Here is a 15,946-nt window from a genome sequence, read left to right as displayed (position 1 = left end):
TTACTAAACTAAGCAAACAAACTGAAAAGAAAAGAAAAATATAAATCAACTGCCCCCAAGAAAGAGAAGGAACTGAAACAGCCCTGGTCAGAAAAATCAGCTCCTGTCATTTGCTATGGTGTATCAATTAAAATGAAATGAAATTCCATGCAAAGAACTCCAAAAGGAAACATACAAAACCTTCTCGCTAATGATTTTTAGTTGTCAGGGCTAGCGAGACCCAGACAGCAGACAGCATGGTCCCAGCATGCTTTTTGCCATTTTTTTTGTTTGCATAGTAGCTGTCAGGTCCAGCCCCGCAGGTAGTGGAACCCAGCGGGAAGAAGGGGCGGGACCCAACGATGCAGCTTGAACTGACAGCCAATTTAAATTACTGAGCCTTTTTTTTTTTATTTTTCTACTCTGCGACAAACTGAAAAGATTCCAGCACGCTAATTTAACCATCCTGCTTCTTTCTCTTCTTCTTCTTTTTTTTTTTTTTTTGTTTGTTTTTGTTTGTCTCCCTCTGCTTTCAGGATAATTAAAAGAGAAACCTGTACAGGCAACATTCCGGCAAAGGAGTTGGTGCTGCAACGTGCTGGTAAGATGAATTTAATTTTTTATCTTTTCTTTTCTTTTCCTTTTTTATCTTTTTAAAAAAGCTGAAAAGCTTTGTCTGTCTAATGCAGTCATAAACGGAGCTTCCCTACTGTGAGAGGTTAGGATGTAATGAAAAGGTATAATTGCCTGATATGTGACCTTCGCTTCTTACTTATAATGGGTAATAACAGCATTCATGTCTATCCTGATGATGCCTTCTCTCTGGAAATTGACTATTCGCCCAGTTGAAACTGGGCTAGGATTGTCGCACTATGACAATGAGGAGTTGATTGTTTTCCCTTGGAGTTTCAGCGTCCTGTTTGAGAGAACCGCTTGAGTTTCTCTGTTGCCCATAACAGGGGTGGTATGGACTTTAACAGGTCTGCAATGTAAACACAGCTATTCTGCTGTTTGCTCATCAGACAGGAAGTTCAATGATGAAACTTTTTAAAAAATCTACCAAATTTGGTTGGATTTACCAAATACAGACAAAGAATCTGACATCAGTGAGTTCTCTGTAAAGTTATTTTAATCCCTTTAATCTTCAGTTAGTCAAATGTAGTTCAGTAGATGTTTGACTCTAGGAAAGTTTAGGGAGTTTCCATATCTTTTGCATGAGCTTCCAACTTTGTCCCTTAAAAAAAAAAATCTAAGTCCAACTCAGTTCAGTCCTAAAAGTATTTGTGAGACATCTCTTTTGTGCCTAGCGTAGTGCTTGCTATTTGAAGTCACTCAGCATGAACTTTCTGTTGCTTTTTCTGTGCAGAATCTGCACCATATAAACTGGGAGATGAAAAGTTTCAATTTATAGAGTTTCTTAACTGTCCTCTGAGTTGATCAGACTATTTTAGAACTGCTTCTACATCTAAAAGAGTCAATTTGCCTAACTTTTTACTTCACTTTAGGCAATGTGATTTCCAAGCTTGGATTATTCTCTTCTGTCAACCTGTTACTTCAGCTACTGGAATTGTAGAATGTCCTTCTATTTATCATAGAAAGAGAAAATTATTTCAGTAATTTTTCCATTGTCTTATTTGAAATTAGTAATCTTACTGAGGTGGAGAAAAAACTGGATGGAATAATATATTTTAAAGTACTTTGTATTACATGAAGCACTATATAAACAACAATAGGGCACCTATATGCCAAATTTATCCTTTGATTTCAGATAGAGTAAAAGACAGATGAGAGCAAACTATTCATATTTGTCACTATCAAGATGTCATCATCTCGGATTTTAGCATGAGACGTGAAGAGACAAGGGTTTTCTCTTTTGATAACATGTATCCTAGTTTATCATAGACTAACATTTAGGAATTTGGTAAAATTGTTTGGGTAGCATTTTTAAGTTTGGGGGTTTTTTTGCCATTGTATTAAAAAATAGAAGGGGTCAATTGAGTAAGCCCCAATTTAAAAACAAGCAATTTGTATATTGCAATTGAGACTAACATTGTATTTGTTCCTCAGAATATTTTATTTTGAGAGTTTTTGATGACACTTGGAGATTATTGATAATGTGGCATAGTCTGGTCTCTATAACTTTTAATTTTGTCACTTCATTCAGTAGCTCTGCCTCTCCCCTGATCCTGATTGCTGTCCTTGGATCACTAGAAAGGTCTGTGAAGACCTTAGAAAATCAGAATATGTCAACTGTTAGCACATTTTTTTGCTTATTACAACCTGAGAAAAATGCTGCAACTATCGTGCTTCGGAAATTTGTTTTCATCTACTAGTCACTATTAGGAGTATTTCCATTCTAATGGGAATGGATTGTTGGCCAGTTAGAGGTATGCCTACTTTCTGCAAAATAAGTGACTAGAAATAGCTGTAGAAAACAAAATCAAACCAGAACTCTGTATATATATGCACGTGTGTATGTATGCATCACATATACAAGTTAGATGTATGTATGTATGCATCCATCCATATATAATATACATTTGTACGTATAAAATGATTTAAAATTGTCATTTTTCAAAAATTTTCATATTGTAAGTAAATTCTTAAGTTTTTAAAGTTATGGAACTATTACACAGAGCTTTCAAATAAATATCTAATTGGGCACTATCCCTGTGAGGGAGGGGAAAAGTGTAATAAATCCTCAAATAATGTCCTTTCAACATTCAAAATAAGAACAGTAGACAATAAGCTCAATCTCTCAGGCAATGATTGTTAACAAGATTCTAGGCTAGCAATACTATTATATGTGAAGAGCTGCTATCATCCCTTGAAGAATGTAATATGAATTATGGGTTTCACTGTAGGAACTGTTATTTGAACTAGTAATCAGTTCATAATTTTGTAAATTGCAGCAGAAAGGATGATGCTTTTCCCCATTAATAAAATATTGAATAACTGAAAATTCATGCTAGTTCTTACTCTTTCTCATTTTCTTGATGTAATAATATTTTTAAAAACAGTTTTCGACATCTTGATATCTAAGCTTATAGTAAAATCAGAGTCCTGTGTATTCTCCCATTTATCAAATATTATAGCATTATGTTCTGAGAAGCTAGACTTTTAGATAATGTCAGTTATTCTTAAATAGCCTAGCACTTGTCACTTAGGTATCAGTGTTCATATTTTTCCCATAATTAGTGTACTAACCTTATAAGAAAACAACAGAAACTCACCGTATAACTTTGTATGAAGCACATTATCTCTCTGGGCACTATTTCTTCACCTAGAAAATTAGACCAGATGATTTCCAAGGTCCCTTCCAGCTTTTTAACATTCTGTGATTCTAGCATTCTAGAATGGTGGAATTCTACTATAGTGAGATAGATAGCACCTGAAAAATCAGGGAAGCATCAGGTGGAAATGACATGACAATTAAGGGAGGCATTGTGGATTAGTGGGCTAAGCAAGAATACCAGGGAACTGTCAATTAATTACTCGAAAAGGTTCTGAATATTTCTGAGTGATAATCTTAGCTCACTTGATGTGTGCTTCTAGCAACTCACAAGTTACCCTTTTCTCTCTTACCTCGTCTTTTTTGTTGACTTGATAAAGCACATAGGATTGTGGAGAGGAATTAGCACTTGCATGTAAAAATAAAAATATGAACGCCTATACACTTGGTAAAATTCTGTGAAATAGGACTTCTGAAATAAGTTTTGACATCTCTTTAAATGTTTACTATATGACTTTTGTAAACAAGGGATACAGGGCTTTAAGAGTTTCTTATTTCTCTTAAAATTCTGTACCCACTGTTTTTTTTTTTCTTCTGTTATATATCTCCAAATAATCACTTGTAATTCTACAGGGTTCTTTGGCAACTTTCTCTACTTTCTTACAATATCATTTCTGAAATAATTCATTGAGTATAACCCTAGATCTTTGAGATAATTCCCCAGATGTTCCTATGACTTTCTAAAACACCAATTTCTTTACCATGTGATGTGGACTATCTCAGTTCAAAAAGAATGGGCGGGACCTATTGGAATTAAATGTCTAGGAAATTCACTAAAACATGCCACATGTTCCAGGGCAAATGTCAGCAAATTATTTGAAAACTGACTTGGGAATGAGTGGGAAGGAAGAGAATAGGAAAGGGTAGGAGGAAGACAACGATTGTTTCTAAAAGACATGAGGCAGTTTTCTTGTATTTGAAGGACTCACTTGGCTGTGATGTTTCTCTTACCCATGCTTATTGCTTCTAAACCATGGAATTATAGATGAAGGGCTAGAAGGAATCTTAAAAATGTCCTAGATTAACTCCCTTATTTTATGAAGGACACTAAAAAACAGAGAATTTAAGTCCCTTGACAAGGTAGGAAGTGCCAGAAAGTTAAGTTGTGAACTCAGTTCTTTTGACTCCATTTCAATGTTTTCATTCCTATACCACATTGTCTCTATATAACCTTCTATGTTGATAAAATCTCCACCATCTTATTCAAATCGAGTAAGAAAGCATTTAGCAAACCACTGTTCTGAGTGTTGCATATACAAAGAAAACAGCCTCTGACCTCAGGGAACTCAAAATAGAATGAGACAACACGTAAATGATTAGATACGTACAATGGATCTAAAAAGATTCTATACTTTTTTCAATGTTATTATCAAAGGAATGAGTAAATGGAGACAAAAATGAAACCCTACCTCTGCTAAGAAATGGAATGAACTAACCTTTACTAATGAAAGCAAGTCTACTAGTCAATAACTTATATAATCACAGTACATATGACAATTAACCATATGCTGTTTGAAAAAGTACTATAAACAGGAGAACCATTATTCAAGGCTCTCAGGCTTAGCCCCTACCCCATGGTACTATTTTCCTAAGTAGCTAGCTGTATTAAAGAAATAGGGGGTTGCCACCCCAAATCTCCACCCCAATCAAAGTAAGTTATACTTACTTCAACTGCTTTTCTTTAAAAGTCTATGCCATCCTGAGCAATAAAATAAAGAAATGGTTCCACAGAGGGTCTCCTTTGACCTTTGCCTCTTGTCAATTTTAATCCTTTCTCCTTGGTCATCATATTTTGCTATTAATTGGCTTAGTGAATTCATATCTCATATACTTCTGTGTGAAACCTGCAAATATCGAGGTTTAAAAATAGGGCTATGAGTGAACAGAATTTTGCAGGGTTCATTTCTACTCTGTGACAAACTAAAAAGATTTCAGCTTGCTAATTTAACAACCCCAAAGTTGCATCATTAACAAATCTGTGGGACTGACTGGGAAGACTGTCAGTGTGCTAGACCTTATGAAAAAGGAAAAGATAGAAATCATCGCTCTTTTTGGCTCTTCAGGCAAGGACTCCAGCAGTGACATGTAGGAAAGATCCAATGTCCCTAAAATGAACCCTGCCATCATGGCCCCATTTGTTAGACTGTTGTCTGGAATAGACTAATTTTGCAGCAGCACCAAAGAGATCTATCCAAGGGAGATGTACTGAAAAAATATAAGGTTGTTCAACTTATGCTTATGAAGGCCATTTTTAGGAGGGAGAATCTTCCAAAGGAAGCTAGAGGTAAAATTATTAGGTATGTGCTTAACAAGTTTTTATGAACTTACCAATGAAAATGCTCAAACTTTTTTTTCCTGATATACATTAGTCATGGAGTGAATGAAATTTGAAGACAAGAATGTCCACAAATAGACAAATACAGCCTATTGGTTCTGATACATACTTGAATATGTTGGTGTTATTTCAAAGAATTATATGATAGTAGATTTAGAAATGGAAGGGATATTGGAGGTCATTGAGTCCAATGCACTTTGATTTTCTTTCTCTTTTTTTTCTTTGTTTCTTTCTCTCTCTTTTTTTTTTTTTTTTTTTGCAGTGGAGGAAACTGAGGATTTGAGAGGGGAAGTATCTTGCCCAGGGCCACCTAGTTAGCAAAATATCTGAGGTGGTATTTGAACCCAGGTCTTTCTGAATCCAATTACTGTTTTTCATTTAGCTATCAAGTTATATACTTTGCATTGATTTATTTACTTCCTCTGTTACATAGAGTAAGGACAATTATCCTTATTTCACTGGAAGGGGCTTAGAGTAAACCATTTAATAATAATACCTATTTATAAAGAGCTTTAAAATTTGCAAAGTGCTTTACCCTGATTTGATCCTCACAATAAGCCTGAAGGGTTGGTGCTATTATTATCCCTATTTTTCATATATGGAAACTGGCAGAGAGAGGTCACACAGATTCCAAGTGGAAAGATTTGAACTTGGGTTTTCCTGATACCAGGTCCAAACTTCGACCCCTGGTGCCATCCAACTTCTTCTTACATAGAATTTACTCAGAATTATTTAATGAGACAATGGAGGAGATGGCAAAGAGACCATGTTTCATCCATCTAAACTCAATGGATTACCATCTAGATTACATTTTACATGCAAATTGATTGTTTTAACTTTTTAACACTAATTATGTGGTAGCAATTACTCCTGCTATACTATTATTACTATTATTACTATTACTTCCATCCATCACTACTACTACTGTTATGATTGTAAGAGTTAGAGAAGGAGTTTAAAGGTCAAGCCTGGCCTCCTCATTTTACAGAGGAAGAAACTACATCACAGAAGTTAAGTGACCTGCCACACAGCAAGTATCTGAAACAGGATTTGAAACTAAGTCTTCTTGATTCCAAGTACAATACTCTATCTACTACACTCTGTTGCCCCTTCTACTCAAATCTCCATTTTCCTCAGAAAGATTTATTAATCTCATTTATAGTTGCATAAACAAGGGAATTAAAAAACTTGGGGAGTTTTTTAATGAATGGATGGAACGTTTGAGATCTCTATACAAGACTACCTTATATTGTATAGACAGTATTTTCACTAGGTCCCTCTTCTCAAAAATGTATTTCCCATATTGTGGAGTAGGAATCCATACATACTGGTCTCTTTCTCAATCATCATTAAAGTAATGTCTTTAGAAATAATGCCACAGGACAGTATGATGTACCTATAGGCCATGAAGTTTTCAATGGTGGTAAGAAGAAGGAAAGGATTTAGCATGAGATTCTTTCACTGCAAGAGAAAAGAAGAAGATAAAAAAAATTTCAGTGAGATAAAGGGTAGATGACACAGGAAATAATTCTGCAGGGGTTTTACCCCCTGGAAAGAAATGAAACACTGAAGAAAAAAAAGTAATACTTGAGTGCCATTCCATACCAAAACTCTTGCTCTTGGATTGGACTAAACTCTAGTGCAGATTGCAGTTCTCCCATAGAGACCAGAGAGTTTCTTTGGGGAAAAAACGAGAGTTATAATGAATCTTTTATTGTTCAGTCATGTCCAGCTCTTTATGACCCCATGGACCATACTGTTCATGAGGTTTTCTTGGCAAAAATGCTGGAGTGGCTTTAATGGGGTGATGGGACCTGGACCCCTGAAAGGAAGAGGCCATGTCTTTGAAAGCAGTTCAGTCCCTGAATTTTTCCATACATTTCAGCAGCCCAGATGACTGGGGATTCTGCTCAAGGCAAATGGCCCACCCCAGCCCACCTACTTCACCAAGTTGGCTTACTAGACATTCCTTTTACTGTGGTTCTTGACCCACCCCAGGCTACTTACTGCTCCTTAATCCCATCCAGATTCTTTTCACTGTCCTTTTTGTATATAAGCATCAGTGTCACTGCTATTGAGTTGTAGATTTACTAGGAATATGATTGTTACAATAAACTTCCCCTTGACTGGAAGATGGTTTGAGTGCATAAATTCTTTCCAGGCAGACGCCATCCTGTATCCTGACATTTTGGGGTGCCCAGCAACTCCAGATCACATCAGTTTGCCATTTCCTTCTCCAGTGGATTAAAGCAAACAGAAGTTAAGTGACTTGCCCAAGGTCACACAACTAGTAAATGTCTGAGGCCAAATTTGAACTCCAGTCTTCCTGATTCCATAATGAGTGATCTCTCCACTGAGCCACTTAACTTCCTCCTAGGCAAACAGGGATTAAGTTACTTGCAGTGAATCTGGAGTCATATTATCTAAAGAAGTTGTTTTGACTGATATCTCCATTCAAGAAGTGATTTCATTACACTCTAAGGTTTCTATAATTTCTTATGAGTGATCCATTAAAGTCATATTTTAATCAAGATTTGTTGAGGTTCAGGGTGCAAACCAAGATGTTAGGGTACAAGGTTGTCTCTAAAGAATTCCATTAGGCTGTCTCCAAATCAAATAAAGGTATTTATTGGGATAGCAACACCACACACCAAGCACAACAGACCAAGTAGGCTCCTCTGCCCCTTGAGGGAGACCCCAAGTTAAGATGGACCTCAGGTTAAGGGGGGTTGATAGTCCCCAAGGGAGAGGGCTGCTTAAGGGAGATGGGTCCTTACGGGGATCTCTCTCATTAAGGGAGATGGTGGTTTAAGGGAGGCACCTCTTAGCCAGGGGAGGCTAAGGATTCTTACAGATTAAAACCTGCCATGGATAGGGAGATGAGATGACCAGAGAGAAATAGGCAAGCAGGTGGGGAAATGAGGTAACCAGGGACAATAATTTCAGAGTTTCAGGCATTATTCATTATTATTATTATTTCATCATATAAGCCAAGGTGGATGGGCAGTCCCCCACCCCCTTCCTTAGTTTCTGCATGTCATTAACCTGCCTACTTGAATCTCATTGTCTTTTAAAGTGGTTTTAAGTGGTATTTGAGATGATGGGCTTCTCATTGACCAGTCTATTACAATCTCATCCTCTTCCCCTCTCTTGAAGTAGGCACCCAAATCATTTTGGTGAAAAGGGCAAGGGTCATGTATTTCTCATCAAATTGATCTCCCTTTACACATATTCCTGCCCAATCCAACTCTAAACCAGTCTCCATGTCTTCGATTATTAACATCTGGAATCAAATATTGTCAAAGTCCTCTGAGTTGTGCAAGCCCATGTATTATTGTGGTCTATGCTTAGCTACTCAATGGCACTAAAGTAATTTTCTCTTTCAGCTCCCAGACTAACTTTTCAAGGTGGTATTATTCTCTAATAATAAAGAGAATAACATTGTCCCAACATCTCTTTCCAGGGAATTTGCTTAGGCTACTCCAATGGTGGGAGCCTAACCAAGTGTAAGAGGCAATAATTAAATCTTCAGCTCCCTTCACACCCTGAAAGAATATGTTCCCTTGTCCTGTTTTTTAACTAGGCCTGTGCTTTAATTTCATGGTAAGGAACTCACTGCTACCAAGGTAGAATGGTACTTTGAGAGTAAGCATTGTTTCATTCTTGGTTCCCTAAGGCCTAGTACAGAGCTTGGAATATAGAAGGACCTGAATAAATGCTTCCATTTGATTGATTGCTAGATTAAGGGGCTGTCTCACAAGATGGACCCGAGTCAGTCTGACCTGACTCCAAGGACCTAACCTGCCACACTACATACTTTCTCTCATGTTATACTTAAACTCAATTTTATATTAGAAAACCAGGCTCACAGGTTACTTGTAACCTTTTGCACTGACTTTTTTTAATCCTTATATATCCTTTCTCTTATATAAAAAGGTTTAAATGTTAAATAATGAAGCTTAAACACCCTATTTAGAGCAATTAAAATAGGGGAGTGCATTTTTCTTTGAGTAGGCAGACATTTTCTTCCCTTTCTTCTTTTGTGTTTCCCAGCTCTGGGCTGTTTAGCTCTTTTCTCTGTGCTGGTTGTTGACAATTGCTTTTTTATTTTGTGCACCAGCACTTCTGAGTCACTTTAGCACCTGGTTCTGCTCAAGTTAACTACGGATTGCTGTTTTCCAACTACAGATACTGCTGGGTTTTTGTTCTCCTTTGAATGGCCATTTGGAGGCAGAGAGTTGGTTAGCTTAGATTAGGAAAGGACAATCGAACAACAAACCTGGGAAATCTCCCCAGGCCAACAGCTCCCTAGGGACAGTTGCGTAATTCCAAAATGTTTCCATTTAGCAACAATCAAGTTTACCAGTGAAGCCAAGTTATCACCCTAGTAGACTGTTATTTTACTTATCAGCAAATATTGAGGCCCACCCCTTCTGTTTACTGTACAAGGTCCAGTTAGACTATGCAGTTCAATTTTACATCTACTATTTTTTTGTGAGAAGCTCTAAGGTTGAAGGCATAATCAAGAACAATGTCTCTCCTTGATGCGCAAATAAGAAAATTACACTAATGAGACACGGCAAACAGCACTCCATTTGGAAATTGCAAGATTGGTTTAGTAAAGTAAAAAGAATGTCCAATGTTAAAGCAGCATCATTATTTGAATACACAGAATCAGAGGCAGCACAGGACAACTGGATCTCGGGTCAGAGGACCTTGGTTCATTCCCCCCTTCCCCCAATCTACCCTCCCTTCTGTCATACTCTTCCCTTCCCTTATGCCCATCTCCTCTGGTGCTACCATTTTCTATCTATGTATTTAAGAAACAGTGGATAAATTATCCACAACTCCTCTGGACCTCAGTTTTTCCCTCTCCAAAATAAGAGGGTTAAAATAGATGGTATCTACTACTCTCAATTGGCGAACTTGAGAATTTCAGAATGGGAAGGGACTTCAGAAATGATACAGTGCAACCTATTACTGAAGAATGAATTTGCTCTAATGACAAACTGGCAAGTGATCAACCTTTACTTGGGGACTTCAGTACTTCCTTTAGCAGACCATTTCATTTGTGGTGTTAAGGGAGGACTGCATCTCTGGTGTGAGAGGGCTTCTCAGGGTTGCTTATATGCCTTTGGTTTCTGATCAGCCACCCAATTCTTGCTTTTGGATTAGAGAAGCATTAGACTGTAGCATGCACAGTCATAAACCATTGAGGCAGATAGTCTGAACCAGATTGAGGGTAATCAATAGGCCTTAAACTCCTGGGTAAAGGGGAGATGTCTATCCCAAGCATGTGAAGACTTCCTACCTATCCCCAGTGGGAGAAATGGGTGAATGAAAACAATTTGTTCCAACAGCTTTGAAGGGGCTGAACCCGGCACTATGGAGTGCTTAGGGCTTGGCCAGCCATCAGAGATGCCAACGTCATCCACTGCATCCTGGGCCATCATCAGTCATCCTGACTTTGGTCCTGTCACTGAACTTCAATGACTATGGAAAAGAGAGCAAGGCTGACGACTGTGAATTCTGTCTTGCTTAAATTCAACTCATGCACAAGTCAAGACATCACCCCATGATGTCATTGGTTTACTTTGAAACTGAAGGACAAACAACAATCATTTGTGTTCAGCTCTAAATAATAAAGACTATTTTCTTTTGTTGAACAGGAATCTGCCTCTCATCGCATCCTCCTATCTCTGCTCCCTATAAAACTACCCAGAATAAGTCTAATCTTTCACGTGACAATCTACCAAATGTTTCAAAGGATTAATTATGTGTACCACCCCAACCCCAAGTCTCCTCTTTTCCAGGCTAAATATACCCAGTTTGTTCAATAGATCCTCACAGGATTGATTTTGAATCACCTCATCGCCCTGATTATCTTCCAAGCTGTTACGTTCCAAGTTCTCATTGTATCTGCTTAAATGTGGCATTCTAAATGGAGCCCAGTACTCCAGATATTATCTGACTAATATAGAGTCCAAAATCTAATTTTTTTTGGCTACTGCTTTGGAAAGACTTTCTAGGTTCTCGTTCTATTCCTAGATGCATTTAATACAAAGACATCTACATCATATACAATTACGTTATTTCCATAGTTAACATTCCCCAACTGATTTTCAAATTATGAGATAGATTATCATTCAATTATTGTTGTGGTTATTTTTTCCATGAAATACACTGAATTTTCTAATCCTTCACCTGAATTACCGTGCTGAAATACATAGTTTATTGTTGGCTTATTTTGAACCTGTAAAGAGAGTTTATTTAGAGTCCTTTGGCAATCCTTTCCTTCTCCTCCCCCAACTATGATTCACTGTATAACCTACTTTCTTCCTCTCTTAGTTGATATAGTGTTATTGACAATCCCAGTTTAAAAAAAAACAAACTGATATTCTTATAACTCTTTGAAGTCTGCAAAGTATTTAAACTCTCACCTTTGAGTTTCACAAAGAAAAATTATTAGGTAATAAGATATATACTGGTATTTCTTGTACAGATGAAGAAACTGAGGTTCAGAGAAGTTAACTGATTTGCTCATGGCCATAAAGCTAATGTGTTCATAAAATGTGTCTTCCTGACTGCAGATTTCATGCCCTAAGCACTATGAGAGGAGGTCACTTTGACCTTTAGAGTCCATAAGTTCAACTCATACCTATTAGTGTCTACTTTGGAGGGTTGTTGTGAGAACAAAAAAAATAAGGTATTTATATGTATATAAAGGAGAGACAGTGTGACATAAAGGAAGGAAAGTCAGCTTGGCAGTCAGGGAAACCCTTAAGTTCACAGTCTTACACATACTGACTGTCTAACTCTGGCTAAGTTATTGAATCTCTCAATGCTCTCAGCCAGATAGATGTGTCAACATGGGGCCTACAGGCTACTTACCTAATTAAAATGTGAAATGTTTAAGAAGTAAAAATCCAATACAACATAGATGATGTCAATTCATGCTTTTCTAAGTCAACATGGAACCCTGGATCCATTTCTATTTCAGTTTGATATCCCTGCTTTTAAACTGTAAATTTTAAAGAGGATGTCAAGCTGCATTAATATCTCTTATATGGAGTTGCTTACACCAATGAAAGCATAGGTTCAGAACCTGATCCTATGGATATAAAGTATTTTGTTAACGTGAAATATTAGAGAAATCTTCCCTCCCCTTCTCTCTCTCTCTCTCTCTCTCTCTTTCTCTCTCTTTATGTCTGTCTTTCTTCTCTCCTCTCTTTTCTCTCTCTCTCTTTCACACTCAAGTATATATACATACATATATATGTATATATCCATATCTATATCTCTGTCTAACCATCTACACACACACACATACATACACACACATACACACACACACGCAGAATGACATACTAGCTAGGGAGTTTACTTCTTAGAAAGGAAAACCCAGATTAAAGTTGATATATACTTGCTATGTGATCCTAGATGAGTTATCAGGATTTCCCCATGTAGATGAAACCCACGTTTGGACTGGGCGTAGGATTTCATCCATATAGGTACCTTCTGTTGACTTTGTCCAGGTTCAAATAGCCAGGATATATCAACTCTAATCTAGGTTATATACAGTGTGTATATGCATATATAAACATATATGTTCACATATACACACATGCACCTGTATATATGCATATACCTGCAGGTTTATGCATATATACCTGTGTGTTTATATTCATGAATGTATATGTATATGTGCATATATAACAAATTTATATTTATTTGAGTCATCATGAGCAATTGGATAGCTACTTCAAACCAGAGAATTGGTAGTCTCAGATATGCTTTGGCTTATGATCTTGGGGTGTGACATTAGCCTCTCTCTTCCTCAGTTTCCCCATTTTTTTTGGTTGACCATTAATCTACAAAGGATATTGTGGGATTCTAAGCCCAGCTTCTACAAAACAAGGATAATAGTATCTGCCCCTCCTCCACCTCACAGACATATTTTGAGGATAAATGAAATAACACAATTAAAATTGCTTTCAGTTTTTAGTAAGAAAAACACTATAGACATTTTCAGTGATTTTTTTTTCCTGTAATTATTATTTTTGCTTAATTTACATAATAGTCAACTCAATTATCTGCACAAATGGAGGGGAGAAAAAGCATAGATAATTCAAAACAGATAACCCAAAAGTCATTTATATTTGCCTTTGAAATTCAAAGATACACACTGAGTCCAAAAATGCATACTGAGATCACACCTAAGAATGTGTGATGGGCTACAGAGCCACTGAAAGTACTGGTCATTTTGTTCACCCATTCACAGCTGCAAGAGCAGAAAAAACTTAAGATATGCTGGCTGTGCCTCTTGTGAAGATTTCAGCAGTGACAAATAAGTATAACCAATACCTTGCATATACAGGCAGAACCTCTGACACACACACCAGGGCACTCACATCCTTGAGTTAAATACCCAGTACTCCCTAACTACCTCCTGGTCCAGTAATCTTATGGATGGCCCTGCAGCAAGTCCAGCATTGTAGTTAAACAATCCATAAATTATGCAATCTGGGAATTTGTAATTGGCCCAAAATAGAAAATATTTTGAAATCAATTCCACAACAACTCAAAAATAATGTATTAAGGGTCTGCTCTGTACAAAGGTCTAGACTAGGGATACAAAGATGAAAAATGACAAAATTCCTGCCTCTTCAAGCAGCCTCCAATTTAATTGAGGAAATAAGACAAATAAATATGACAGAAGGCCAAATGTGATGAATGCAAAGAACAGATTCCGACAACATTTCATGATAAAGCTGAGGAACTCACCGGAAGTCAGCCAAGGATGTTATTGATGTGGCTATTATTGCTGCTGTTATAACAAGAGTCATAATTAAAAACAGTGAAGATAATGATAATATTTTAAATCTAATTTATGAAGTGCCTACTGTTCAATAACTATGCTAAGGAAGATAAAAGATTTTAAAATACATAGTCCTTTCCCTTAGAATTCTCCTTATTCTTATCCCAGAAACATAATCCCTGAAATTAGAGTAATTGTTTTTCTGAACTTTTATCCTCAATCTTCCTGGTTTCTGCTGGATCATTTTCAAAAAGTTAAAAAAAGTGTATGTGTGTGTGTGTGTGTGTGTGTGTGTGTATGTGTGTTTAAATTTCAATGATGCCACATTCCATTATAGATTCTTCTATATATCCGTGGAAAAAGATGTCTATCAGCTCCCCCACCTCACTCCCTTTTTACCCCTTGATTGATTGAAGATTATGTTCTGAGAACAACAAATTACCTTCATCAGCAGGAAAGACACAGCTTGGATTAATATATATATATGTATGTATGTATATATATATACATATATATACATATATATGTATATGTGTGTGTGTGTGTGTGTGTGTGTGTGTGTGTGTGTGTGTGTGTACCGAACTACAGCCCCAGTGCTGGTTGAGTCCCAATTACTTTATGGTCTTCCACTCACCGAAAGTAAATCCAGGCAATGTTAGGCTGTTTTTATTTGTTGAAGGTTTCAGCCCCAGTTATACTTTTCCATCATAAAGTAAACCATATGTTTTGAACATTTGATTTGTGCCTACTGGGATTCAGGCATTCACCAAGAAATGTATATTTGTCACTCAATCATGAACTTCCTATTTCAAAACTAAGTAAATTCTGCTATCTTTCCAAAGAGCAAAGATAAAGACTTAATGTCATTGACATTTTCCTTAAAGCATCTAATGCAGTTGGGACATTGTTATAGTATACTATTTAGAAAAAGAAAAAAAATCAGTTATAGAAAAAATGATACTTTCTGAACTTTGCCCAAATCTGGAAAACAATGTACATAATAGTTACAGAAAAAATCAGTACCGTAAGAAATGATGGATACTGGTTTCATAAGAAAATTAATGTGGATATACTACATGTAAAAGTATTCTCAATTATTTACTAAAGCACAGTTTCAGAAATTCTCTTCTTCCTCATTCTTCCATTTCATCCAGATATGTCTACTTGCCTCTATCTTTCAAATAAGTTCCATTCGCAAAGTGCGCATGCATGGCAAGTTTTGGTTCTAGATAGAAAAGTTAAAAGGAGTCCTTCCTTACAAAGTCCGTGGTATCACACCAACTTTAATTCTTGTTGCCCCACTTATATCCCCCTTACCCAATACACAACCACTTAATCACTTTCATAGTCTTGCTTATCTAGCTTGTTCAAAAAAAAAATGTTACCAATCGTGTAGACCAAGGGATCTTCACCGGGGATCCATGAACCTCTGTGAATAAGTTACATGAACTTGTTTAAGAAACAAATTACACTTTATTTTCTCTAACTTCTAATTTAAAATTAGCATTTCTTTCAGTTATAT

The 15,946-nt window shown here is 36.7% G+C and overlaps 1 long non-coding RNA gene across 1 annotated transcript in view; it reads left to right on the top strand.

Annotated features, from left to right (window-relative positions):
* Positions 1-313: 313 nt before the first annotated feature.
* The window catches only part of LOC140533532 (uncharacterized), a 360,271-nt gene continuing 344,638 nt past the window's right edge, over positions 314-15,946 (top strand). Inside the window, exon 1 of the long non-coding RNA XR_011976956.1 lies at positions 314-580. This is a non-coding gene — a long non-coding RNA (uncharacterized lncRNA). The remainder of the gene's footprint in view (positions 581-15,946) is intronic.

Source organism: Notamacropus eugenii, chromosome 3 (assembly GCF_028372415.1).
Source record: "Notamacropus eugenii isolate mMacEug1 chromosome 3, mMacEug1.pri_v2, whole genome shotgun sequence".
Taxonomy (NCBI): domain Eukaryota; kingdom Metazoa; phylum Chordata; class Mammalia; order Diprotodontia; family Macropodidae; genus Notamacropus; species Notamacropus eugenii.
Note: the sequence above shows the minus strand (reverse complement) of the source record. Positions and strands in the feature narration are given on the sequence as shown.